Below are 27,280 nucleotides of genomic sequence, written 5' to 3'. Positions count from 1 at the left end.
TGAGAAGGGAGGCAACCATCCTCTCCGGACACTGGCCTTGCACCATTGCTGAGGTCATGTTTTTATTTCTGGAGACCTAGTGGGTATAGTTACATATAGCAAATCCACCACATGATAGGCTTCCTTTGAGCAGGGGTTTTGCTGCTCTGTACTGGCAGAACAGAGAAGAGACGCTTGAACATCATCTACCTTTATTATAATTTGTTCAGTCATCAATGTTTTGTGCACGCACAATTGACGTACATTTTCAGAAACCCCTCAAAAGAAGTACGAAAACTTTGTGGATTATTAATGGGACTGAAGCCAAGGCTGTCTCTCTCTATGCCAATCCAGCTTTTGTACGAGTGCATGAAGAACTCAGTTGTGTTATCCAAAATGCTGACATGGACAATAGTAAAATCAGACGTTGTTCTTGTTCATGCACATCCAGTAGCTGATCTAAGAATTTTTTGGGTTAGTCCTCTGGCCTGTGCTATACAGGGAGTCAAACTAGATGATCATATTGGTCCCTTCTGGCCTTAGAAACTATGTATCCACAAGATGGTATGTGTATGTATAACCAAAGGAGCAAATCCTTCATTCCACATGCTAATATTGCTTATGAAAACTTTGTTCATAATGGTACCATATTAACATGCATCCATGTTTGAGCTATTTTTTTTCTTCCCATCTACCCCAAAGTGTAAGTCTGTATTTTGCCATTTGAGATTATTTGGGAAAAATGAAAAACACTTTTTATTTAGGTTGTTATACAGGGGGAGGAATAGTTAGGTGGTTTGAGCATTGGCCTGCTAAACCCAGGGTTGTGAGTTCAGTCCTTGAGGGGCCATCTGGGGCAAAATCAGTACTTGGTCTGGCTAGTGAAGGCAGGGGGCTGGACCAATGACCTTTCAGGGTCCCTTCTGGCTCTGAGATAGGTATATCTCCATATATTAAAAAAACAAAACAGGGTTTCTTAAACTTCATTGCACTGCAACCTCCTTCTGACAACAAAAATTACTACACGACCCTGGGAAGGGGAATTGAAGTATGGCAGTGGGGCCATAGCCTGAGCCCTGCTGCCCAGAAGGGAGGCCAAAGCCAAAGCTTGAGGGTTTCAGCCCTGGGCAGAGGGCTGTAACCTGAGCCCCATGGCTGAAGCCGAAGCCTGAGCCCTGCCCCCTAGCGCTGAAGCCCTTGGGCTTCAGCTTCATCCCTGGACAGCAGGGCTCAGACTTTGGCTTCGGCCCCAGCATGTCTAATGCCAGCCCTGGTGACCCCATTAAAACAGGGTCATGACCGACTTTGGGGTCGTGACCCACAGTTTGAAAACTGCTGCAGTAATATAACATGTGCATGTGATTAGCATTTTTTCCCCTTGTAAACGGTAACAAAAATAGGCTCTCAGGTGAAGAGCTTGAATTTCAAGGTATACCCTCTAATAAATCGTTAGGACCAAGTGGCAGAGTTCTCACAGAAGGGGTTCATTATGAAAATGGTAACTGTATTGGTGAAAATGCTGGTGCTATAATTGCTAATGTTGGTTAAATGGAAATCTGTTGAGCAGATGGTAAGTTCTAAAAAACAAACAAACCAAAAACAAACTTTCAGGGTCTCATCCGTGCTTTTCAATTTCTTTTCTATACGAAACTCAATTTGTGACATTCTATTGGGAAAGTTCAGTGTGTTCAAATAGTAGTAAGAAATTTTCATGCTGGGAAAACTTGTTAATATAATGCATGCAGAACATCCTTTCTTTTCTCCTTTCAGTATCTTTTGGCCAGATTTTCTGATGTATTTGAGTTTAAATGAAGTCTTTGCTTCTTCCCAGGCTAACTTCTTGTGACATTACGCCCCATATTCTTCTTAGAAATATTGCTATGATATGAAAATGGCATAACTAAGATGTTTTATGGAAGATGGGTCATGTGAGAGATCATTGGAAAGGTTATGATTTACTGAATGTGATTATCCTATTTGTATGCATGTATCATTTCTGTATCTGAAGTTAGGAATATTGATTATGTAACAATTACAACTGTGTTTTCACCTGGGGAACACCCACCAGACAGTATGCAATCAGCCTGGAATGGGCCATTAGGGAGAACAATAGGACTTTGAAGATACTAATCTCCCTCCTTCCTGTGATGCTGCAGGGTCATGTGATCATGTCACCTGGTATTGGACACCATCCTGGACTTCTAGTGTTTTTCCATTAAGAGGGGTCTGGAGTCAAACTGGGAAACAAAGGATTCCCGCCATATGCAAATCCTATTTAAGGCTGGGGAGTGAGTTAATCTAGGTTCTTCTCCACTGCCTCCCCACCCAAGAAGGAAGACTGCTGAAAACACCTGAAGAAACAAAGGCGCTAAACTGAGGGGGGCAGGGGTTGAGCCCAGGCGATCAAGGTCTAGCCTGCGAAAGGAATACCTGGAGATTTAAGCTGTAAGCAGTGCACCTTCAAGAAACTCTGCAACCTGGATAAAACAAAATTTAGGATGAGAATTTACTACTATTAACCAATTAATTTAATTTATTAAGTTTAGGTTGCATGTTTTGTTTTATTTGCTCAATAATCTGCTTTGTTCTGTTTGCTATCCCTTATAATCACTTAAAATCTACCTTTTGTAGTTAAAATCTACCTTTTGTAGTGTTTGGTTTATTCCAAAACCAGTTTTGTAATTCATAACTGGGGTGGGGGACAGGGGTGGGAAAAACTGTGAGGAAGGGAGCGGCTTTCATGAGCCTATGCTGTATAGATCTCTATCCAGCGCAAGACAATATTATTTTGGGTTTCCACCCCAAAGGAGGTGTGCACTTGAGTGCTGGGCAATCCCCGATCAGAGTCTTCCCACACAGAGCTGATTTCTGTGTGCCTTTGCACCTGGGCGTGTCCCTCCCTGTGTGTGTGCTAGAGGAGGCTTGAGGGCCTGGCACAACAGGACAGGGTGAGAGAGCCCAGGGTGGTGGAATGGGCGGGCTCACTGGGACCCCAGTACATCAGGTGGCACCCTGGAGTGGGGGGGCAACTTGCCACACTTCTCTTCTTCCATGATCCTATTTAAAGACAAATACCAGTCTGAATTTATGTCCTGTTATGACAGATAATATGCTGCTCTACACACAAAATAACTGCATTAGGGTGTAATTCACACCTTTTGTTATGCAAATTCTCTGTGTGGGCACTCTTACTTTGATTTAGTTCAAATTGCTTTGGATTTATTTCAGTGCAAGTTTGTATGTACACAGTCTTATGCAAGTACAATGTGATAACTTCACTGCAAACTCCAGAAGACAGGGAGGTAGGGCTGTGAGGGAGAAAATTCTTATTCAGTCTCAGATATCTGAAATCATAGGGGGCGGGAGAAGTAACTGGCCAGATCAATTGCCTTTTCTTTAAGAGGGTGTTTTTTTTAACCCTGGTTTCTTCTTTAATGATTTTTATGGGCATGATGCAAAATATGTTGAAGTCAATGGAAAAACTCCCATTGACTTCATTGGGTTTTGGATCAAGCTCTAAATGCTTTCTATGACTCCATCTTTGTTTCCACTGAATCACAATTTTACAGATTTAGCACTTACATTCTGGCTAAAACATTTGGAAATCTATTAGTTATGGTGCTTGTTCCCTATCATTATTCCTTAGGAAAATGTCTTCTGTTCAATTAACTAAATAACAGAGCCAGTTGAATTTTTTTTGCAGAATTTTCTTTTTTAATGACTTACCTGATCATTTTTCATTAATCAAAATTTGCTGTGAGGTTTTATTGAAATTATTTTAGAACTTAATATACAAAAAACTTTCATTCTCTTACTGATTACCATGTTTTTATCAAACAAATGTTTAAAAACAACTTGAAATATGATTTTTATGAAAATGTAGGCTAAAATATTGCAGAAAATTTCCCCCAAAATGGAAAATGGTTTAATTTCAAACCTGTGAATCAGAAACAACTTCAGAAGCAGTTAAAGCAGGTACTGCTTCTCAGGGCCACCTCTTCCTTCCAGCACTCCTTGGTCCCAGAACTGGATAGCCTTTTGGAGGCTAGGACTCATGCAGCACCAGCCTCAAATCCCCCAGCCATGTATTGTTTAGGAAAGAAAGCCAGGCAGAGATTGAAGCTGGCCTGAGCACCTGCAGAAGCAGCATAATCAGGGACTACTGGCTATTGATGTCATTGGAGTATTTTTTTATACTTTTGGTCAGACACCTGGTGCTGATTGGCTGTTTGCTCTAACCTCCACCCACCACCTCCCTCAGTCTTTTCACCTCATTCTATACTTGCCTTTCATACCCTCCAGCTTCCTCCCCTGCCCTATTCCCTTCACTCCCTTTTATGTCCCCTCTCCCTTCTGTTGTCTTTATGTTTAGCTAATCCCCCTCTCAACTAAACACCATTCTCCCCCCAATAAAACAGAGAGGAATAATGGCACCAACATGTTGTTTGCTGCCATCGCACTGTTCACTCTGCTTGTATGTTCTACCTCTTTCCTCTACCCTGTCTGTCTTGCCTATTTAGATTGTAAGCATTTTAGGGCAGGGACTGACTGCTACCCTATGTTTGTATGGTGCCTCATGCAACGGGGCCCTGGTTGGTTGGTTCCTAGAAACGACTGTAATAAATATGATTATTAATAATAATTTGTGGATTTGTGCAATATCGTTTTCCTTTTTTTTGACCAGCTCTCCTGACAGTTGGAATTTTTCACTCGAGTCCTTTTTGTTTAGTTTTGGGAGAAGATCTATTCTCTTAGTCATAGAAATAAAGTAGATCAATAAAAGTATGCCTGTAAGCTACGTTTTAGCATATTGCACATGTAGTTTAAATTACTTTGGAATACAATAAAACCTCAAATAATGAGTCTACCTTTACGGAGGTGAGTAGTATCATTCACTTTAATGGGATTTCTCACATGAAATAAATATTTCCAGGATCAGGCTCAGTATTATTGTTCTTAGAGAAACAACATTTACTTCAAAAAGCAGCAAAGAGTCCTGTGGCACCTTATAGACTAATTGACGTATTGGAGCATGAGCTTCCGTGGGTGAATACCCACTTCGTCGGATGCATCACCCACGGAAGCTCATGCTTCAATACGTCTGTTAGTCTATAAGGTGCCACAGAACTCTTTGCTGCTTTTACAGATCCAGACTAACACGGCTACCCCTCTGATACTTCACATTTACCTCAGTCAGGAAGGCCAACTAGAGGTATGCAGGCATGTTTGGGCAGCCTCTGGTTGGTTCATGGATTTACAGCCCCCGCCGACCTTCTGGCATCTCTGCTGACATTAAAATCTGCATCTTTACTGAGTGTTTCTCTCTCCCCTTTTCATTATTATATGCTTTGCCATGCTGGGGGCAGGGTGGGGGGCATCTGTACTGTGTTTATGTTTGTTCCTTACCCAGAATTGTAACCCTATGTTTGTAAATTCACAATTGGTTGCTCTGAAGATAGTAAACAGGAGAACATGGCTTCAGGTGGGGAAAAATAATTAAGTTCTGTGGCAAAATATTTTTCTGGGTATACAATATATGCATGATTCCAAATGAAGATAATTTAAGTAGCCCTTGTACAGAATGCATTTGTTTGGTTAATAAATATGCAATCTGAATCTGCATATTGAGTAAAGAGCTGTTTTTCATTTTACCTGTTTGCTCAACTTCAAGCTTAATTAAGTGTTTTGCTTGTTATTTTGATATTTTATTCATCAGCTTGAAATGCAAAAGTCTCTGAAGTGGAAGTGCTCAGTATCCAAAATCAAAACCAAATATTAAAAATAGTGGATGCAAGTGTGTCAGAAGAATAAAGTCTGTTTTAATCTTCCCTCATCCCTTGCTGTATTACTGGAAAAATGTTTTGACCAATATTGGACTCTATCACATTCAGACCTGAAGAAGAGCTCTGTGGAAGCTCGAAAGCTTGTCTCTCACACCAATAGAAACTGGTCCAAAAAAGATATTACCTCACCCACCTTGACTTTCTAATATAAACAAACTGTCAGAACCTGCAGTCTGTAATCAAAGGGAGTGTTACCCGAGTAAGGACCACAAGGTTTGGCAGAAATAACAGATTTCCAGCAGGGAACTGGCGGAGCAAGAAGGCTTTTCTTTAATAAAATAAAATAAAAAGTACAAATACAGAGCCAACTTCTGTTCTCACTTCAGAGAAGAGGCTCCTGGTATAAGAGTAGAATTTTGTCCTACATTGATCAGATTTAAGAAAAGTACAGTGGAGCAGATCTGAAGTCTGGTATTTGTAGAACTGTCATGGAATTGAACTCTGCCTAGCTTTAGCAGTCTGAATTTAGCAGTCTGAATTTTATAACCATTGCCTGGCTTTTTTTTTTTTTTAAAGAAAGTGATATGAAAAGCTTTGTTCTTACCAAATGAAACTCTTTATAGTTACAGTACCACTAAGTGGGCCCAGTTCTGCTGTCACTACGGTCGGGGCACTTATTTCTTGTGGGGGTACCATATAAGGCTGTTATAAGATGTAAAACTTTTGTTGACCGAACACCTCAGAGAGAGGGAGCACTGTAATTTCCAAGAGCGCGAAGGAAAAAGGGAGGAGGAGGAGGAGGTTAGGAATGAGAGTGCACTGGGGGAGAGGTTAATTGCCTAGTTACCAAAAGGGAAAACACCACTCCCCTGAGGAGAAAAATAAAGCCCCCTAAAAACTGAAGCAATCAGCATTAATCTGTGACTTCAGCCTGTTTGTGACTTGTGACAGTTGTGGTGGTGATGCCTGTGTTCCTCGATAGGAATTCTGCTTCATTGAAGCCATCTGTGGCTGGCCTTGACACAGAAAGACAAGACTGAAGTAAGATTTGAGCACTGGCAGGATGTTTATTGAAGAATCAGAGGGATTTAAAACCTTAGTGTAAGATGGGAGGAGGAACAACAATATATTAAGTAACCCTTCCTAAATCTTTATCTTGGTAGATTTTGGAATAGCCCTTCTTCTTTTCTTCCTCCCAAATTAGCTTATGACAGACGTTCTTTCTTGCAATATATATATGTCTCTTATACTGCTAAGAGCTTTTGCAAGATGTTTGTGTATGTGCCAATTAATCATGTTTGCATTTTCAAAATGACTTTAATCAAAAGTAGAATAATTAACTATAGTTGTAACATCTTAACACCCATGCTACCATTTTTGTTTTATCAAATATCTTTTTAATTACTGTGTTTACTTGGGTTACTGAATCACTCCATAGTGATATAGGATAAAATTATAGGCTCCTAAATAATTTAGGCACTTTTTGAGAGTTTTGCCTATAGGGCCCAATTCACTAATATATTCTGGGGTAACTCCATTTAAGTTAATAAAAATGGAGTAAGACAGCATTGAATCAGACTCATTATTTTTCTGTACCTACCTACTCTTGAGTGTGCAAGAAATCTCTCTATTTATATGCATAGTGTTTTTTGCTATTTACTAGGAGAATTCTATTCATCAGTCCATTTGCTTATCAAGGTCATAAAATATCTAGGCAGTGAATAGTATGCATTATATTTAGAAACTTAGTAGGCTTTTTGTAGATTCAGGATACTGAATCATATTTTAATTCATGTGAGTTGTGGATTAAAGAATCTAATTATTCACTAATGAACAGTAATGGTACATATAAACTAAGGGTCACTATCCTATTACAGGCACCTGATGGTTCACTGATAACCATTTGGTCGTTAGATTGACCATAAAATACAGTCAATAATTGAGGTTACTCATAGAGCAGACACCTTATCAGCTTTAGACATGGTGGGACAGCTTGTCAGTACTCAGTATACTGATTGTGCTGTGACTGAGCATATGATTAGGGTATTGAAGCAGTGTGTATCTAATGAAACTTCAGGAAAGGCATAGCAATATTACCACAACCACTAAATGACTAATGTGTTATTGTTCCAAGCCTCAGATGCTTCAATTAGTTCCAATAAACTGTATCTTGAATATTTATTTTAATGTGATCTAGTGTAGTGGTAGGCTCAGGACTTCAAAAATTGTGTGTACAGGCTGTCATTAAACTAGTCTAAATTTGGAATCTTTTGGGGATAGATACAATGGATATGAAATCTGTATGGCTTTTAATGAAAATCTAATGGAAGGATTAAAGGCTATCATGCCAGTTCCACATTTTGCACTTTATTTTTGCATTTTTATATTTAAAATACTTTCTGAAAAAATCAGGCACCACCTATTGCATAAGATAAAGCTATTTGTGACAAAATTGCATAGCCATGTATTCTGCTCTTAGATTCATCCATGCAGCTCCCATAGAGTTGCACATGTGGATCTGAAGTCAGAATTTTTTTCTTAGTATATTGTGTCATATGAACAGTCAGAATGTTCTAATTCATGAAGCCTTCTAGGGAGACTTCATACTGTATCACAGTGCTTTATACTGTCTATGAGAAATCCGACCTAAGACCCATTTTTTTTTACTATTATATTTTTTCCATGACAATGCCTTAACTTTCATAAATTATTTAATACAGTGAAGGATGCAAACTGCCTTTTGTCTTTCTGAACTGCTATTCAAGCTTCTATGATGTGACCTTGGAAAGTAACCATAGAAACGTGTTAAAAGCATCAACCTAAAATCTGTAGTTCACTATGACAGTGATGCAGATTCCATGAAAGAAGATTATGATGTATTAAGAATACTAGTGGCAAATATTACCTCTAACCTGTTAAACCTGATTATTCCATGACTATCAGTACTTTCAGCTTTTTAAAGTTGCTATATTAAAAAACCTGTAGCTAAATCATTCTAATTTGTCAATCTAACTTTCAGTCCTATTAAATACAGGCATTATTTTTCTACTGAGTTCATAATATAGTTCACCAGTTCTCTCTGTTTAATAGCTGTAAACTTTTCCTCTCTACCTGGCTGGGGTTGACTGGTATCATAGCTTTGTGCAGAGTTGGTATAATTTAAATCTTCTTGGTAGATAACTCTTAACCCAGTTATCCACTTTATGTAGCTCACTAGAAGGTAAAGGGAATTTTTGACTCCTTAGACCTTTTAGTGCCGGCTTGCTGTGGTGAAGGCTAGTTTGTAAGTCTGAAACAAAAGTCTAGGGGAGTCCTTGATATTGCTAAGAATAACAGCAGTGGAAGTCCAGCTGAGTGAGGGGGAGAATGAAGCTAAGTCACTTATTAGCTTCCTCATTAAGCACAATCCACACCCAAAAAATCCTAAGCTTTCTCTTGGTATGATAGAAAAAAATAAAATGTGAATTAATTAGCCAGAAAAGCCCAGTACCAGCACATCCCAATTAAAGCTACCCTACTGATAAATATATCCCTATCCCCATGTATATTTCATCTTCAGATTGCCATTTAATAGCAATAATGAGCTAGGTACAGGGCCATTCCTGGGGAGCAGTGACTGACTAGTATTAATGGTCCTTGATTTTAAGTTTATTAGAGAATATTTGAAAATAAACGATATAAAGAGTTTGAAGCGACTACTTGGAACATTAACCCTTCCTCCTTAACCCCCCTGCAATGCCCGGTCTCTATTGTTGCTGTTTAATTTTTGTTTGGAAGGACATCTTCTTCCTTAAGTTTAATAAACCACAACATTTACACCTCCCCTGGAAACTGTAGCACATGCACCCATTTGGCTCTGTGTGTGTATTTTAAGCCACATCCCTGTGGTGCTTAGCAGTGTTATGCCATTGTGAAGAAGTGACAATAGGAAGAGCAGGGAGTATAGAATTGTACAATATCTTGTAACATTTTAGGGCAGTTTGTGAGTTCCTATTTGCTGTGGCAACATAATACTGCCTATAAATAAGAGCAACAATGGATGTGTTAGTTGCATCCTATTTCATGTTAACACAGGAGGGCGATTCTGTGACAAATCTTAACTAGAAAGTCATGTTTGAATCAAGCAGGCTTTGCTCTTTAAGGCAGAAATGACTCTCAGAACACCAGACCAAAGAGGTAGGGAAGATCAGAACATCATTACTGATAATATCACTAATATGGCACCGTACATTTACACAGCGCTGTATAAATAGAGTAAGCCAGGTTTCCTGCTGTGAAGAGCTTGCAGTCTGAGTTTAACAAGGCAAACAAAGACAATACACAGAACAATAATTCAGGAAAGGGAGAGTGTAGAGGAGTGGTAGCAGTCAGGGGGAGAGTTAAGGTAGATTCCAAGGCATCAACAGACTGGAGCTGAGACAAGGAGAGCAGCAGAAAAGTCAGAGAGGTTAATGGACTGGAGATCAGAAAAGGACAGAGTGATTAGACAGGGGAGGGGAGAATATGCAATGCTGGCAGAGAGCAAATGGTGATCAGAGAGGAGGACTTTTGAGAGACTAGAAAGAGAACAATCAAGAGAGTGACTGTCATGGAGAATGGGGGAATCAGTCCTCAGCTGCAAATCAGGGTTAACAAGAGGCGTATAGAGACAGGGGGATTAGAAGGGTCATCAGCATAGAAAATGAAGTCAGTGAGGATAAGGGAAGGGGATCATGGCAAGAGCCGGGGAGAGAGCGTGCCAGGCATCCAAATCAGGGAAATAGGAAGGAAGAGAAGTTAGGATGGAGAATGGGGAGAAGGGGAGCTAGGCAGAAGGCACGGACCACAAATGAGAAGAAGTGGGATGGGAAGGAGGGACAAGCTGGAAATGGGAAAGTAGAGAGAAAGAGGAGGCCAGTGCAGCGAGAGAAGGACAGGGTACTCAAAGAAATGGAAGCAGCAGAGGCTACGTTGGAGGGAAAGAGCCAGGTTTTGATGAGGGCAAGTAGGTGGAGGTCAAGAAACCACAGAGGAGGTGACCAGATTCTCAAAACAAAAAAATGGGGCATCTTTCACACTGGGGCTGGGTGAGAGAAGGGGGGGCATATGGATAGGAGCAGGCACCACCTCTGGTGGTGATGCAGGTGCCACTTATCTGTCCCTCATTTTTTGGTGAGTGTGTGGGGGGTGGTGGCCCCTCAGTGTCTCTGTCCTGGAAACGTTATTATGTCTGCGTCTCTCTGGTGATATGACTGTGTTGGTGAAATGGTTTCCCAGACTCTCCCACCGTGCCCCCAACTGGGAGGGAAGGGTCAGAGAGAGTTGCTGATTATAAAATGAGACACTTAGATGTCCTGTTGTAAGGCTCCAAATTTCTGGGATTGACTGTTGACCAGTCCTGTCTTGGGGTTGTGGGGAAGAAACGAGACATTGGGTCACTTCAGTCATTCATAGGGATGGAGTAGGGACTCCAAAGGGAGCAGGAGGCAGAAAGGGAAAGGGCAGAAGAAGAACCAGGCTGGTAAATATTAGAGTCATTATATCTGGTAGAATGCTTTAAAAATCATTTGCAAAGTGTACAGCTCACCCATCCAGGCTGGATGTGCTCGCTGCACACTTGCTAGTAGCTCCTGGTAACAACAAATGTCCTGTGTCTTTTTATTCAGTTTTGTGACACAATAAATACAGAATTAGTACTCAACAAAACACATCCAGTCTCTACAGCTATCCAGTTACCTTACAGATCCTTGTACCTTGAGGCTAATCCCTCAGGAGATGAGGGCAGACTTTCATCAGCCACTAAACACAGAGCAGCCTAGCTAAACAAAAATGAGATTCTGGAGCACAGGATGCAGCCTCCGGGGCTTGCTGAGCCGGTGCAGCCTATTATCTACAGGAGCTATTGCTGGCATTGCTACTGGGTATACGTTTTGAACCACTTGTGACGTGTGGGAGAGCTAGATAAAATCAGTTGAAACCAAATGTCTCATAAATATGTGGAAGGGGAAAATCCAGTATCAGAACTCCACGAATTTGAACTTCCAGAGAATGACAGAACAGGGCAGAACAGGGTGGGTGTAGTGGAGTCAATGGAAGGGATTAGCAGTGTTGCAGAGAGGGTGGCGAGTATGGCTTTTTAATGGGCAGAGCCTGATATATTCATCCCATCCTGTGCATATTTGCCCTTATTCGCTTTCTGTTCCCTTAACACTATATTTCCCTTTCCTTCTGTTCCCATATTTCTCCCCTTCCTAATTTCTTTCTTTTTCCCTTTTTTTCCCTGCATTTTTGGTCTTTCCAATCTGCCTTTGCCTTTTTTATTGTGTTGGTTTTTTAACTCCCAAACTTCAGCCCTCATTTTGTTTCTCATATTTAGGTTTCCCCAGCCTTGGATCAGCAGCAGTGGCAGCTGCACTGATGATTTTGCTTCAGTATGGATGAAGCATTCCATAGGTAAAATGATAATTGTGACTTTCCAGCAGGGCTGTAATCTGACAGTTTGCACCTGTTTCTTTTAACTTTATTGGTGACTTTTACATTCTTAGATGCAGTTATATATTTTAACTATCGTAATGCCTCATTATAACTGACAGACTCAACAGTCGTCATGATAAAAGCTGCCTGATGCTTACTTGAATATTTGATTCTCATTGTTGAGTTGCAGAATGCATTACTGGATAGTTTATCATGTACACTGTGCAATCTTCAAGGCAGCCTTTTAAGTAACATGGATTGTATTCTAGACTGCTTTCCCCATGTTAATGTTTTCAAAAAGGATGCAGTGTATTTTTTCAAATATCTTTATTCACAACATAGTTGATAGACATCACATATAAGTGGCAATGTACTTACTCAAAAGGAATACTCCAGCAGTATCATTTCAGTTATGTTTACTTGATATGCAAGCTGTTTGTCCTACAGAATTCTCTTAACTTGAGTGGGAATTCTGTACAGGGAATATCCCTGAATTTTTGGGCCCTACAGCTCCCGCCTGTGTTTATCTGAAGCTGTGAGGAAGTCTAAGACAACTCATTAGAGGGAAACAACAAAATGAAAGTTCTTGTGGAAACAACTTGTGTAGCATGAAATGAACCCAATTTCAATGCTATTAATGGCTTTGGCTACACTTGCATTTCAAAGCGCTGCCGCGGCAGCGCTTTGAAGCGCTAAGCGTAATCAAAGCGCCAGCGCTGGGAGAGAGCTCTCCCAGCGCTGTCCGTACTCCACTTCCCAACGGACAGCGCTGGGAGCGCGGCTCCCAGCGCTGGGGCTTTGACTACACTGGCGCTTTGTAGTGCCGCAATTTGCAGCGCTGCAGAGGGTGTGTTTTCACACCCTGCTGCAGCGCTGCAAATTTGTAAGTGTAGCCAAAAAATGAATCTAGCTACAAGGAGAACATACAGTGTCTCTTTAGAAGATTTTCCTTGTGAAAGGAAGTGGGTGAGCTCTTTTACAGTTCAGTAGTGATCCATAGCAGAAGCAAATAAATCTCTTCAATCAGTTAAGTGCTTTTTCAGTGTGAAAGTTATCCGTCTTTGCTGGAATTTGAACCTAGGATCCTTGGATCCAAAAAGCTTCAATGCTTCTCAGCCATAATAATAAAGTTACACACTTCACAAGCCTATATATAATCACAAGAAGGGAAGGCTATTGCATTCCTCTGCTAAGTAATATTTTAAATTTGAGTGATACAATTTCAGTCCATTATATGTCCAAGAAGATCCATTTCAGAACTACTTTGAATTAAGTAAATCACAGCAACTTCATATCCTAAGAAGCATCCAAGACCCTCCTCCATTTAAAAGTAGTTCATTGTGTGGGCCTGGAGCCCCTGCCTTTCTGTGATTTCTACTGAATCATTTAATGCTGTCAGTGCCTATTAAACCTGATCAAACTAGGGATAACAGATGTCCTCCTAAGTGAGTTGTTTTGCTTGGCAGTATAGAGTGTCAATGCCCTCACTAAAACTTTGCTGATGCTAGGAAGGCCCATCATTCTGTTCTCAGATGTGAAGTAATCATGGATCTGGTACAACTAATGGAGAAGAAGAAATACAAAGGGTGTTTAAGGATAAATATCACATGGTTTTGTATGCTAAAATTGGCTCTGCATTAATACACACTGACTCGTATCCATACTATGGGTGGCTTAGGATCATGGAAACACTGGATCAGCCTGGTCTATCAAGTCCATTTTCCTAACTGACAGTGGCCAGTAGCAGATGCTTCAGATGCACCCATCTTAGCCGTATCTTACTCTTCACCTCCTATTGCTTCCCCCCAACAAACGCCCTTGTTCTTCCCTATGGTCAGGGTGAGTCAACATCAACCAATCCAAATGCCTTTGCCCTATACGCCCGATACGTTTTTGATAAATATAGAACACAGACCATTTCTATAACAAGTAATTTATTGCCTGAAAAGTTATTTTAGCATTGGCTCTTTTTTGTTTTGTTTACTATGACTAGTATTGCAGGGCAAAATACTAAGAGCTCTGTATATATAATTACTTTAATAATGAATGGTTAGTTAATACAGTTGTTTCTGTTTCATTACTTTCGAGCTTTAAAATGGCTTTGCTTTTCCTGATTGAATACAAATGGAGCTAAAGTTCTGTTTTCTGAACCATACCATCTGTGCAGGAGGCTACACTTAAAGACTGGGAAATAAAGTCCAACTTTTTGTCTAGGGAGTATGCTGGGGTTGGATTGATGTAGTTCTGCCTGCTTTAGCTTGATTTGTTTATGAAATAGGATATGAAAACATTGTTGGCTTTGAGGTAGCTAAATTTTTTTGTATGTAGTTATGTGCTCTATACAAGCTAGGAATTGACATATATTTTTAGATTCAATGTTGACAGTTTTGCTTACATAAAGATTAACCTACACAGGTTTCAACAGTTTGCCATATGGAGCAGTAGTAAATAGTGAGTATAGAAACACAGCAATGTTTACATCTGTGCTTATTTCATTTTACAGCATTGGTGAGCAGAGCTAGACTAGGTAGAAGCAGGGCATAGTTACTGGCTGCTACCATGGAGTATAAATTATGCAGCCAGTTTCTCAGTCTTGGCTCTGGCTGCAGAGGCAATGCGCAGCAGCCAGAAAGCTGCCCTGAGGATTCCCCAGGAGGAGCCCTTGGGTAGCATAGAACCAGCGTCACAACAACCTAAGTGGGCTGTTTTGACTCTAGCTGGCTGAGTTTTGGGGGAGGAGAAAAACTGCTTGAATCCTACACTCAGTGCAGTTGAGGATCTGGCCCATAATTTTTGATGTGGAAAAAGTCTGGATCCTAAGAATAATACTGTGGTGATTCCTTAGGTCTGTGTACACACATCTCATGTGTATTTCTTGAGTTCTTGAAAACAGTTCTGCTGAGACTCCTGTGTGGTCGGATGCCATCTACACTGCTGTTTAACACATAAAGTACAATCACCCAGTTGAAGGAAGGGGTCAGGTCCTGAAATGGTGTAAATCAGCGTAGCTCCTTTGATTTCAGGGTCAAGATGGGGAAGATCTGTCCTAAACTTTAGAAATGTCTTGGTGTGCTTGAATTCAGGTACCTCTTAGCCATTTGCCTCCTATGATTTAGGCCCCATCTCTGCATGGCTTTGAAACATGCCTAAGTGTGAGAGAGCCTGATTCTGATACTGCAGTAATCAATGAGAATTTTGTCATTCACTTCACTGTGAGCAGAATCGGGCCTCTCCTGTGTGAACTTAGTTGATTTCTCTGCCATTCTGATTTTAGTAGATAATAGCCCCAGCTCCAAGTGAGTGAGCTAAATTTAAAGCTGGAAGGCAGGGTTATCCTACCTCCATGGAGCAATTGTAAGAGGCAGGGCAGGAACTTAACCTTAAACCGAAGAATTCTTCCCTATAGTATTGGCTGGGAAGAATGTAGTTTGACATCTTATAAATCTCTATCAAACTGCATTAAAGGCAGCCTGCTAAAAAAGCCACCCTTTGATGCCTTACATTGTGAACCAAAGGCAGAATTGTCCGCTGAGCAAGGTGACCCACGGAAATAGCCGGCACTAATTGCTTGTTCATTGCTTGACTGACTGGCTAAATAAACAAATGTTTGGTAGCCATGCCTGCCTGAAGATTCTAATATGAGAAAAGTCTTATTGTCAATGATTGACTGTGTGAACAAGACAGTCATATTAAGCATGTTCTAGTGGGCAGAGCATAAAACCGTAATCCAGGAACTCTGTATCCCTCTGTACAAGTGACTCATTGTTCATCTGTAGAGCAGATTGTTCTTAGATTAAGCCTTATCTATATGAACACTAGTTCACAGCAAGCTGGGGTGTAAATCTCTCTCACACTATCTTGCCACACACTAAGGGTATGTCTACACTGCAGCTAAAAACCCTCTACTGGCCCGTGCAAGCTGACTTAGGCTTGGGCTAAGGGGCTGTGTAACTGCAGTGTAGATATTCAGGTTTGGCTGGAGCCCAGGCTCTAGGACCCTGTGAGGTAGGAGTGTCCCAGAGCTTGGGTTGCAGCCTGGGGCCGAACGTCTACTCTGCAATTAAACAGCCACTTAGCTTGAGTGGGAGTCAGCTGGCATGGGCCAGTGGTGGGTTTTTAATTGCAGCGTAGACATACTATACGTAGGGTTGCTAGGCGTCTAGCTTTCCACCAGTCGAAAAGGGACTCTGGTGGCTCCGGTCAGCACCGCTGACTGGGCTGTTAAAAGTCTAGTTCGCTGCCTGTATTGGGACAGACAGGGTGCCGGCCTTGCTCCGTGCGACTCCAGGGAAGCTGCCAGCATCTCCCTTTGGCTCTTAGGCATAGGGGCAGCCATGGGGGCTTCACGCGCTGCCCCCGCCCCAAGCGCCGGCTCTGCAACCTCCCAGTGGCTGGGAACTGCGGTTAATGGGAGCTGCGGGGGTGGTCCCTGCAGGCTGGGGCAGTGCACGGAGCTGCTTGGCCGCCCCTCCAACTAGGAGCCAGAGAGACATGCCGCCACTTCCCGTGAGCTGCCTGAGGTAAGCGCTGCCCGGAGCCTGCACTCCCAACTCCTGCCCGCGCCCCAACTGCTTGCCCCAGCCCAGAGCCTCCTCCCGCACCCAAACTCCCTCCCAGAGCCCGTACGCCCCTCCCGCACCTCAGCCCTCTGCCCCACCCCAGAGCCCCCTCCTGCACCTTGAACCCCTCATTTCTGGCCCCACTCCAGAGCCCGTACTCCCAGCCCAGAGCCCAGACTCCCTCCCACATCCCAGCCTCCTATCCCAGCACTCTGAACCTCTTGACCCCCAACCCCCAGCCCGGAACCTCTTCCTGCACCCCAAACCCCTCATCTCCGCCCCGCCCCCGAGCCTGCCCCTCCAGCCCGGTGAAAGTGATCGAGGTGGGGGAGAGCTAGTGACGGAGGGAGAGGAGATGGACTGAGTGGGGACAGGGCCTTGGAGAAGGGGTGGGGCAGTGCAAGGGTGTTTGGTTTTCTGCAGATAGAAAGTCAGCAACCCTAAGAGTAAGTGTCCAGGTGACCCTGCTGACATACACTAAAAGTTCCATAGTGTGCTTTGATCTGCCTTGCTTTGAGCTCGGAGTAGACTGAAGTGCACTAAGGAACTCTTAGTACATGGCAACAGGATTCACTTTGTGCACGGCAGCCTAGTGCAGTAGAATTACATCCCAGCTTGCTGCGAACTAAGTGTTCCTAGAGATAAACCCACTGAATACTTGTCAGGATTAACTCATGAATGTTCATACAGTACTTTGAATATGTAAAATGCTATCTAAGTGCTAAGTAGTGAGCGTTATCATTGTTATTAAGCAAGGATCATTTGGATTCAGACCCCCCAGCCAGAGAGAATTGGGATGGAGCAGCGAGTACAAGCCCTAATGTCTGTATGATTGCTAATGGCCAGCTGGCTGGAATGCACCATCTCATTAGGGAGCAATATCCTAGGGGTAAAACTGGCAGAGGTCCATTGAAATAAATACAGCTCTGCTGATTTTTTTTTCTCCATCTAAGAATTTGGCCCAGAGATCGTGGAAGAAATCAGTTGTTCACGGAAAGGATGAGAAAAGGGGTTGGGAGAACAGGAAGAGCAAAATCCTGAAGTTGTGTTTTTTTGTTTTTTTTTGGAGGATACAAGTCCTATTGAGCTCTAACATGCAGTATCCCTTAATCTTAATATATCTCATTTATCCTTAATCTAGTCTTGTGTAGACACAGCCTACTGTCAGCCAAGAAATGAACTGAATAGAGAAATCTATGCCACTCAAGGGGTCACTGTGGACAGTTCTCTGAAAACATCCACTCAGTGTGCAGTGCCAGAATGTTAGGAACCATTAGGAAAGGGATAGATAATATGACAATAAATATCATAAGGCCACTATATAAATCCATGGTGTAATGATCTTGGGGTTCATTAAATAACAAACCAGTGAATGAGAAAGGAATAAAACTTTAATAAAACAAATTGGAGAGTGTCTCTGGTGAACTGCTGCACAAACCATGTGGCGTTTCCAACCCCTGCATCCGGGGCACATCTCCAAATTCCCACACTCACAACACAGTCCCTTATGAGGGAATGTCTCCATATCACAATCTTTCATAAACATATCTCTACATCTTAAAGAAAAAATAATTAACTCTTATATCCATATATAAAAGCAGTTAACTATCTAATAAGACATACATTAAATTCTCAACCCATCTAGAACGTTTCTATAAACCCAATGTGTTAACAACCTAGAGAGGAGAGGTTACCAGCATATCTTTCTGGAGTGAGTATTTACCACTCACTTTCCTCAAATACCCCTTCTCCAGGCAGGTTAGCAAATCTCTCTGAGTCTTTCAGGATGTTTAATTTCCTGCTCTGATCCTCTCAGTATCAGCCTTTCGGTAGAGTCTGAGTTGTTCTCTTGTTCCTTGACAGTTTCTCCTTTGTGCGTTGATGATAAAGGATCAGTCAGATGGGAAATGCCAGAATCCACATCAGCTGTCAATCTGTTGGATCTTTCTGGGATTACTCGTAGATCCCTTTGATTACGTTGAAATGTGCCCCCTGGTCTATCTGGACTACATAAACCTTGGATGCAGCTGTTCTTTAATGGTACCTCTTTGGCCCCAAGTATTAGAGTGTGCCTGAGGAATCACACCTCTATCACCTGAGTTAAGAGACGGGCTATCACGGGCCTGTTTGTCAAAATAATGTTTCTGTTTCCACTTCTGATTTTCTTTCATCTTCTGTGTGGTTTCATTGTTATGAGATTTCAGCAAGTTCTCAGTAATTGGTAAATTAGAATCATAGAATACAAGATCAGAAGGGACCATTATGATCATCTAGTCTGACCTCCTGCAAGATGCAGGCCACATAAGCCGATCCACCCACTCCTTTAGCAAGCGACCCCTGCCCCATGCTTCGGAGGAAGGCGAAAAACCTCCAGGGCCACTGCCAATCTACCCTGGAGGAAAATTCCTTCCCGACCCCAAATATGGCGGTCAGCTGAACCCCGAGCATGCGGGCAAGACTCTCCAGCCATACCCTCTGGAAAAAGGTTAAGAATATCATATCATTGACCCATTGTACTATTTACCAGTGTGGCACTTAATTGACCTATTGACTAAGCCCGTTATCCTATCATACCATCTCCTCCATAAACTTATCTAGCTTAATCTTAAAGTCATGGAGGTCCTTCGCCCCCACTGTTTCCCTCGGTAGGCTGTTCCAGTATTAGATCTGATCCTTCTTCCCATTAACAGCTGAGGTGGAGAAAAGCCATTCTCCAGAGGTGTACTTTGGTAAAATAATACAGCTTTGTACCAATCATCCCCACTGCCAAAAGCCTTCTGCATAAGGTTCTTTAGACCTTTCCACAAGTCCATTTGATGGGGGGGTAATTTGGACTTGATGTTTTGTGATGAAAATCCCAATCTATGGCAAATTGCCTAAAATCTGCACTGGAAAATTGCGGCCCATTATCGCTAAAGACTTTATCTGGAATTCGCCATCTGGAGAAGATTCCCTTCATGCCGGCTATCACTGACTTACTGTTAGCACTGTGCAGTGTGCAAATTTCTGGACACAGAGAATAATAATCTGTGACTGTTAAATAATTCTTTGATCACCAGGTAAATAAGTCAGTGATGACCTTTCTCATAAGGCCTTTGTGGAACTACATGAGGTCTCAGTGACTCTGCTTGTTGGCATGCCTTGTATTTCAAGCAGGAAAAGGAGTTTCCTACCCGATTAGTGATGTCATGATTGATCCGCGGCCAATACAGTGCACCTCTTGCTCATTGTTTGCACTTCTCAATTCCTAAATGACCCTCGTGGATCTTCCGTAGCATTTCTTTTTGGAGACTCATTGGGAATACAACCTTACTTCCCTTGAAAATCACCCCATCTATCACAGTAAGTTCATGTCAGCAATTCCAATAGTTTCTTATACATGGACAGTAACTGCTTATTTCTTCAACCTACCCTTTAATTATCACTTCTTTAAGGATCCCCAATGATTCATCTTTCTCCATTTCCTCTTATTTGTTGTAGTTTCCTGTTAGCTATGGGAATTGATTTTATAATCAGATCTACATAGGCTTGCATCTCTGTCTCTAGTCTTCTCAGGTTTTGTGGAACCCACTGCTCTGGAAAGTGCATCTGCAGTGAACATGAATTTACCGGGCATGTAGATCACAACCAACTCATACTTTTGCAGCTTTGTCATCATTCTTTGAATCCATAAGGTACAGTCATTTAGTGGTTTGCTAAACAACAGTATTAGTGTCTTGTGGTCTGTTTCAACTTCCACTGTCTGTCCATAAATATACTGATTGAATCTCTCACAGGGCAACAATATTCCTAAAAGCTTCTCCTTGATATGTTCGTATCTGGTTTCTGCCTGTCAGTCAGTCATTTGGATGCATATTCTACTTGTTGCCAGCAATCCTCATGCTTCTGTAAAATCACTGCACCTAACCCAGACTGTGAAGCATCTGCTGAAATTTTAATAGACCTTCCAGGTGCATAGAACTTCAACACAGCTTCTTATATCAGTTGTTGTTTTAAACCTTCCCATGATTCTTCCTCTTCTGCACCCCAATACCATTCATTTTTATTCCCTAGGAGTTTTCTCAAAGCTGCTGCTTTGTAGATAGATTAGGTATGAATTTACTGAGATAATTAACCATTCCCAGGAACCCTTGGACAACTTTCTCTGACTGGGGATGTGGCATCATTTCAATGGCTGAAATCTTCATCTTCTCAAGTTTTACATCTTCGTTGGAAATAATATCCACAGCAAAAGTCAGTTCTGTAACCCCTAAAACACTTCTCCCTATTTAGATTGAGGTTTGCAGCTCTCGTTGCATCCAGTACTTCTCAAAGTCTACGATCATGCTCCTCTTTCGTTGAGCCCCAGACAATTATGTCATTAATATGTCCATAGATCATATGTATGGTTTTGTGGTACACTTCTGGTGCTGAAGCTATGCCAAAGGGTAAGCGTGGGAATCTGTATCTTACAAATGTGCATAGTTTTGAACTTCCTTCAGTTAATTGTAGCTGCCAAAAATGTGGGGATGCATCCAATTTATTGAAATATTGAGCATTTGCAAATTGAGCCATAATCTCTTCTCTGCTTGGTAGTTTGAAATGTTCTCTTTTTATAGCCTTGTTGAAGTCTCGGGGATCTAAGCATATACATAGCTGGCCATTACTTTTCTCCACAATGATGAGGGAGTTCACCCATTCTGTTGGCTCCTCAAATTTTTGTATTACTTGCATTGCTTCCCTGCTTGCAAGCTCAGCCCTGAGTTTATCATGGAGTGCAAATGGCACCTTTCTATATGGGTGGATAACTGGAGGGACCTGGCGGATTGTATGTTCACCTTGCAAGCAGCCCAAACCTTGAAACAGATAACGATATTCCTGAAAAGAGTGCCTCATAGCAAAGTTCAGTATGCTCTTGTAGTGAGAGCACACATTTTACCAGATTGAATTTCTCACATGCGGCCAGGCCTAAAATTGGTGTCACCTCCTTTGGCACTCAAAGTACACACAAAAACTTCTGTGCCTGGTGCTCCATGTGCTTTTCTGGTACCTCCCTTTGTCTCTGCTTTCAGTTGCAAACACAGGAGTTAACTTCAAAATGATTGCAGTTTCCTTCTCATTCAGCACTTCTGATGCCATATAACGATCTTGGGGTTCATTAAATAACAAACCAGTGAACGAGAAAGGAATAAAATGTTAATAAAACAAACTGGAGAGCATCGCTGGTGAACTGCTGCACCCAGCCATATGGTGTTCCCAACCCTTGCCTCCAGGGCACATCTCCAAATTCCCAAATTCAGAACACAGTGCCTTATGAGGAAGCATCTCCAAATCTGTCTTTCATAAACAATCTCTACACATGCTATGATCACACCTTAAATACTGCATGCAATTCTAGTCACCCCTTCTCAAAAAAGATATATAATAAAACTGGAAGAAGTACATAGAAGGGCAACAAAAATTATTAGAGTATGGAACGGCTTCTATATGAGGAGAGATTAAAAAAGACTGAGACAGTTCATCTTAGAAAAGAGACAATAAAGGGGGATATGATAGAGGTCTATACCATCATAAATGGTGAGGAGAAAGTGAATAAGGAAGTGTTTTTTACCCCTTCATGTAACAGTTTGGAAAAGAGAAGACTCAGCTTGGAAAAGAGGAGACTAAGGGGGGATATGATAGCGGTATATAAAATCATGAGTGATGTGGAGAAAGTAGATAAGGAAAAGTTATTTACTTATCCCCATGATACAAGAACTAGGGGCCACCAAATGAAATTAATAGGCAGCAGGTTTAAAACAAATAAAAGGAAGTTCCTCTTCACACAGTGCACAGTCAACTTGTGGAACTCCTTACCTGAGGAGGTTGTGAAGGTTAGGACTATAACAGCGTTTAAAAGAGAACTGGATAAATTCATGGAGGTTAAGTCCATTAATGGCTATTAGCCAGAATGGGGTAAGGAATGGTGTCCCTAGCCTCTGTTTGTCAGAGGGTGGAGATGGATGGCAGGAGAGAGATCACTTGATCATTACCTGTTAGGTTCACTCCCTCTGGGGCACCTGGCATTGGCCACTGTCGGTAGACAGGATACTGGGCTAGATGGACCTTTTGTCTGACCCAGTACGGCCATTCTTATGTTCTTACAAGAACCAGGGGTAACCCAATAAAATTGATAGGCGGTGGGTTTAAAACAAACAAAAGGAAGTACTTCTTCACTTAACTCACAGTCAATCTTTGGAACTAGTTGCCAGGGGATGTTGTGAAGGCCAAAAGTATAACTGGGTTCAAAAAAAGAATTTAGATAAATTCATGGAATTTGATAAATCCATCAATGGCTATTGGCCAAAATGGCCAGGGCTTCAACCCCATACTGTGAGTGTCCCTAAGCCTCTGATTACCAGATGCTGGGACTGGATGACAGGGGATGGATCACTTGATGATTGCCTTGTTCTGTTAATTTCCTCAGAAGCGTCTGGCATTGGCCACTGTCAGAAGACAGGATACTGGGCTAGATGGACCATTGGTCTGACCCAGTATGGCCACTTTTATGTTCTTATGGATGTCTGGGATTGCAAATCTTTCATTTAACTTTCTCAGAGTTTTGTTAAAAATTATTATAGGAAGACCAGGGGCAATGTTATGTGGATTTTTTTTCAGCAAGTGTACTCTGCTACAGTTCCAATTTTAGAAACACAAATCAAATACAAATAGCAATAATATTAGTAATAATGCCAACAAACTTTATCTGTGTGCTGCGGAAGGCTCAAGGTAGACTGCTAGAGGGTGTATTGTAAGGACATCCGTCTATTTATTGTTAGTATTGACGAGTAATTAAGGAAACAATAACTGGAACTGCAGATACAAAGACGGGCTCTGTGACTTTTCCTGGTGCTTCCTTTCAAGTTGCTTTGCAGTGGGAAGCAGGTAAAAGAATAGTTGTTAAACAACACAGTAGTAATTGCTAAATTTGTTCTGGCATTGTTAGATGGGGCTTGGGGAAGAACAAATGAGTGTGGTTTTTGAATAGAGAGTAGAAATAGTAAAAAGTTACCCAGATCCAAAATTCCAAAAACTTTTTTTTGGTGTGGGAGGAGGTTTGGAATCCAGATTAAAAATGTATCTGTAAATATTTGTAATGGGCCAAACGGAAACACTGCATGTGAACACTTCAAAATGAAGGATGTTTAGTATATGGACCGAAATTTTACAGCTCTAGCTCATCCCTAGCCTTGATCCCCCATTGAAGTCTCCAGGAACCACTGCTATGCAAATAATAAACAAAAATGATTTCTGAGAGATATGGATAAATAATATAGATTTGAAAACAGAGTGCTAAAGCTCTGTTAAAAATATAAGTATCAGAGGGGTAGCCGTGTTAGTCTGGATCTGTAAAAGCAGCAGAGAGTGGAGAACACACGAATCAGTATTCTTAAAGCACATTTCCTCGGCCCACGCCGCTTCCCACAGCCCCCATTGGCCTGGAATGGCGAACCGCGGCCAGTAGGAACTGCGATTGGCCGAACCTACGGACGCTGCAGGTAAACAAACTGTCCCGGCCTGCCAGCGGATTTCCCTGACAGGCCGCATACCAAAGGTTGCCGATCCCTGGTATAGAGTCTTTACTGTACAATTAAATGTCTGAAATGCCACATTAACTCTTAAAAATGTGTATTTCTTTTAGTGGGTAGGGTTTGTAGCTCTGTTTATTGTACAGCCTTGCTCCCCAGGTGCTAAACATTAACTAATTGATCTTCTTATCCTTTGCCTTGTTGCCTCATCCATGCACAGCGGAAAACCTAATATTCTGTAAATTGTGTGGAGGAAAGAGTAGGTTAGAGACTGTCCCTTGTCACTTGATATTTGAGTGCTCCTTCATGTGCCATATATTAGTTTTATTTTCTGCCGTGACACGTAGCTATGAGGAAAGAACTCTCCAGAGTGTCTTAAAAGACAACTTCTATTAAAGATGAAAAGAGTTAAGCAAAATGCAGCCAGTAGATCTCACAGCTAGAAGGAAAAATAATATACACCAGTGTCTCAGTAGCTTTAATTGGAAAGGGAGAGAGGCATGAGAGTGCGGAGTCCAAGGCTTAGTTCCATTGCAAGGATTTTTGATAGAGGATTAGATAAACAACGTAAGTTAGGTGGGGAAAAGGAAAAGGGGCTGGGGTCGGGGAGGGGAGAGTGAGAGTATGTGTCTGTAGTAAAGCTCCTCAATGCCTGGAAAACCATCATAGATAGATGATAATAATACTTAGCTTTTACATAATGATTTTCTCCATAGATCTCAAACGCTTTATAAAGAAGGGTAAGTATTGTTAGCCCCATTCTCTGGGTTGGTAAATTGAGGTTCAGAGAGGCTCAGTGAGTCACCAAAGGTCACCCAACAATGTGATGGTAGAATTGAGAACAGAATTCAGCTCTCCTGATGCCCGTCCCTGTACTTTAACCAGTAGCCTGTGCTGCCTCCCAAGATACAAAAGGGCAGAATTTTCAAAAGCTAAATTTTCCCTTTTGCAGGAGCAATTTTGTGGGCCCAAATTAGATCTGCAAAAAGGAATGCTGGGCTAGGGTTTGGCTGTTCAGTACTAGTCTGTTGGGTACAAGTTATGGAAAATCCGGCATTCTTAAGCATTTCGAAAGTAGTTGCTTACGAATATATACGCTGTTATGAATTTTCCTGAATAAAAAGTGTTGGTGAAGTCTGATGGGGTTGTGCTATTTATCCAGGCCTACAGCCATACCAGACTGGGCTGTGTTTTGGCCTAGTTAGGATTTGGATGGGAGACCACCAAGCAGAATGCTGGTGCTGCAAGAAGTGATGCTGGGGACTCAGTACGTGGCACTGCTCCCTCAGGCTTGGTGTTGAAGTCCAAGTCTGGTATTAAGTGTACTGAACTGCTGGCTTTGGACTGCGATATAAATTACTAAGATTCTGACCAATTATGATCTTTAATGGACTGATGGCAATCATTGCAAGAGCTGAGGATCAGGAAAAGCTCACTCTTTTTTATCCAAATTCCAAACGCTGATCATTACATTTCACTTATCTAAATCCCTCATGCCTTTTCAGCTGGATTCATCACTTTCATCTTCTGAAAACACTGATGTGGCTGCTGCAGAATGTCTGTGGTGGTTCCATCCCATAAGTGGTTGCATTTCAGCATTTGGGCATGAATGTGTGTGCAGGTGTAACTTACTAAACTTTGATTACAGTATGCAAGCGCTTTGGGGTGCTTGTTGGGTAGAAAAGATGCTCTATAAACATAGGCCTCATAAAAATATGTAGTACTGAAAGTCCTTGTTATAATGCTGATTATTCTCTAGGACAGCTATTCCACTTCCTCTCCTTTTCTTGTTTTCTGACTCCCTGTGTGGACATGCAGTCCCTGTGCCAAATTTCCAATAAATAGTCTATTCCAAATTCTTAGGAAGAGAATATATCAGTACTAAAACACTTAATTGCTTGATCTAACGTATGGCACTGTGCCTGTTTAAATTACACGAATGGTGGAGATGCACAGTGTGTGTACTATACAAGGGAACGGTCTGAAATTTGTTCTTTCTCCATATGATAACTTAAAAGGTTAGGCCCAGTTGTGTTGTCTTTCACTTGCCTTTTTAAATGGACAGCCTTCTGTAAGCTGGCTCTTTTGGGAGATATCACACCTCAGTATGGCTGACCTGTTTGTTTCTAACTTGGCCTTTTTTGTGCATCTTAACTTATCTATTAGCACTTGAGCTGGGTGCCTGAATAAACATGGGATGTGTAAGGCCATTCTTTATATCCCGTTCTCTTGCACATATGGTTCCCAAGGGGATTCCTGCAGCAGACTTTATGGAAACAATAAGTATTTCATCAGGACTTCATGTATATCTTGATTGTACTTTGAAGACATTCTCTAGAGCTGTTTTTATAATTTCTGCAGTGGATCATAGTGTGAAAACAAAGAAATAAACATTATCTTTCATATTAATCAGCAATATGATTAAATAACTACAAGAGCTGCTTGCTGCTTGGCTACAGAAAGTAATGCCAAGTGTGGTGCCACAATGGACATACCCAACAGATTGAGTCTCTTTGCTATACAGTAAAACCATATATTTAGGACACATTTAAGTTTTAAATTTACAGTTGCAACTATTGTGCTCCTGAGCAATTGGTTTGTCTCATATCCTGCTTCAGAATTTAGAGATACATTTTCATAAATGAATGGGATTTTAGTGGCATAACTCCCATGATGGGATTTGTGCAGGTAACTCAGGCTGCACTGCTACTGAAAACTTAAAGGTTCATTATCACTGCTTAGAAAGTCCAGTGGGAATATAGATCGTTCATTGGCATTTATGATTGCCTGGAGTTTGCTGCTTTTATGTTATTAAGCAGTGGTCCCCAACCTTTTCTGGGTAGCAGGCACTGGACGACGAGCCACTGAGGATCGTGGCCGGCGGACAAGCATCCGCCGAAACGCTGCTGAGAAGCGGCAATGTCAAAAGGCGTGGCCGTCGAAATGCTGCCGAAAATCA

The 27,280-nt window shown here is 41.7% G+C and overlaps 1 protein-coding gene across 1 annotated transcript in view; it reads left to right on the top strand.

Annotated features, from left to right (window-relative positions):
• KIF26A (kinesin family member 26A) overlaps nt 1-27,280 on the top strand; it is a 138,344-nt gene that overhangs the window by 72,621 nt on the left and 38,443 nt on the right. The window lies entirely within an intron of this gene.

This window comes from Mauremys mutica, chromosome 4, assembly GCF_020497125.1.
Source record: "Mauremys mutica isolate MM-2020 ecotype Southern chromosome 4, ASM2049712v1, whole genome shotgun sequence".
Lineage (NCBI taxonomy): Eukaryota > Metazoa > Chordata > Testudines > Geoemydidae > Mauremys > Mauremys mutica.
Note: the sequence above shows the minus strand (reverse complement) of the source record. Positions and strands in the feature narration are given on the sequence as shown.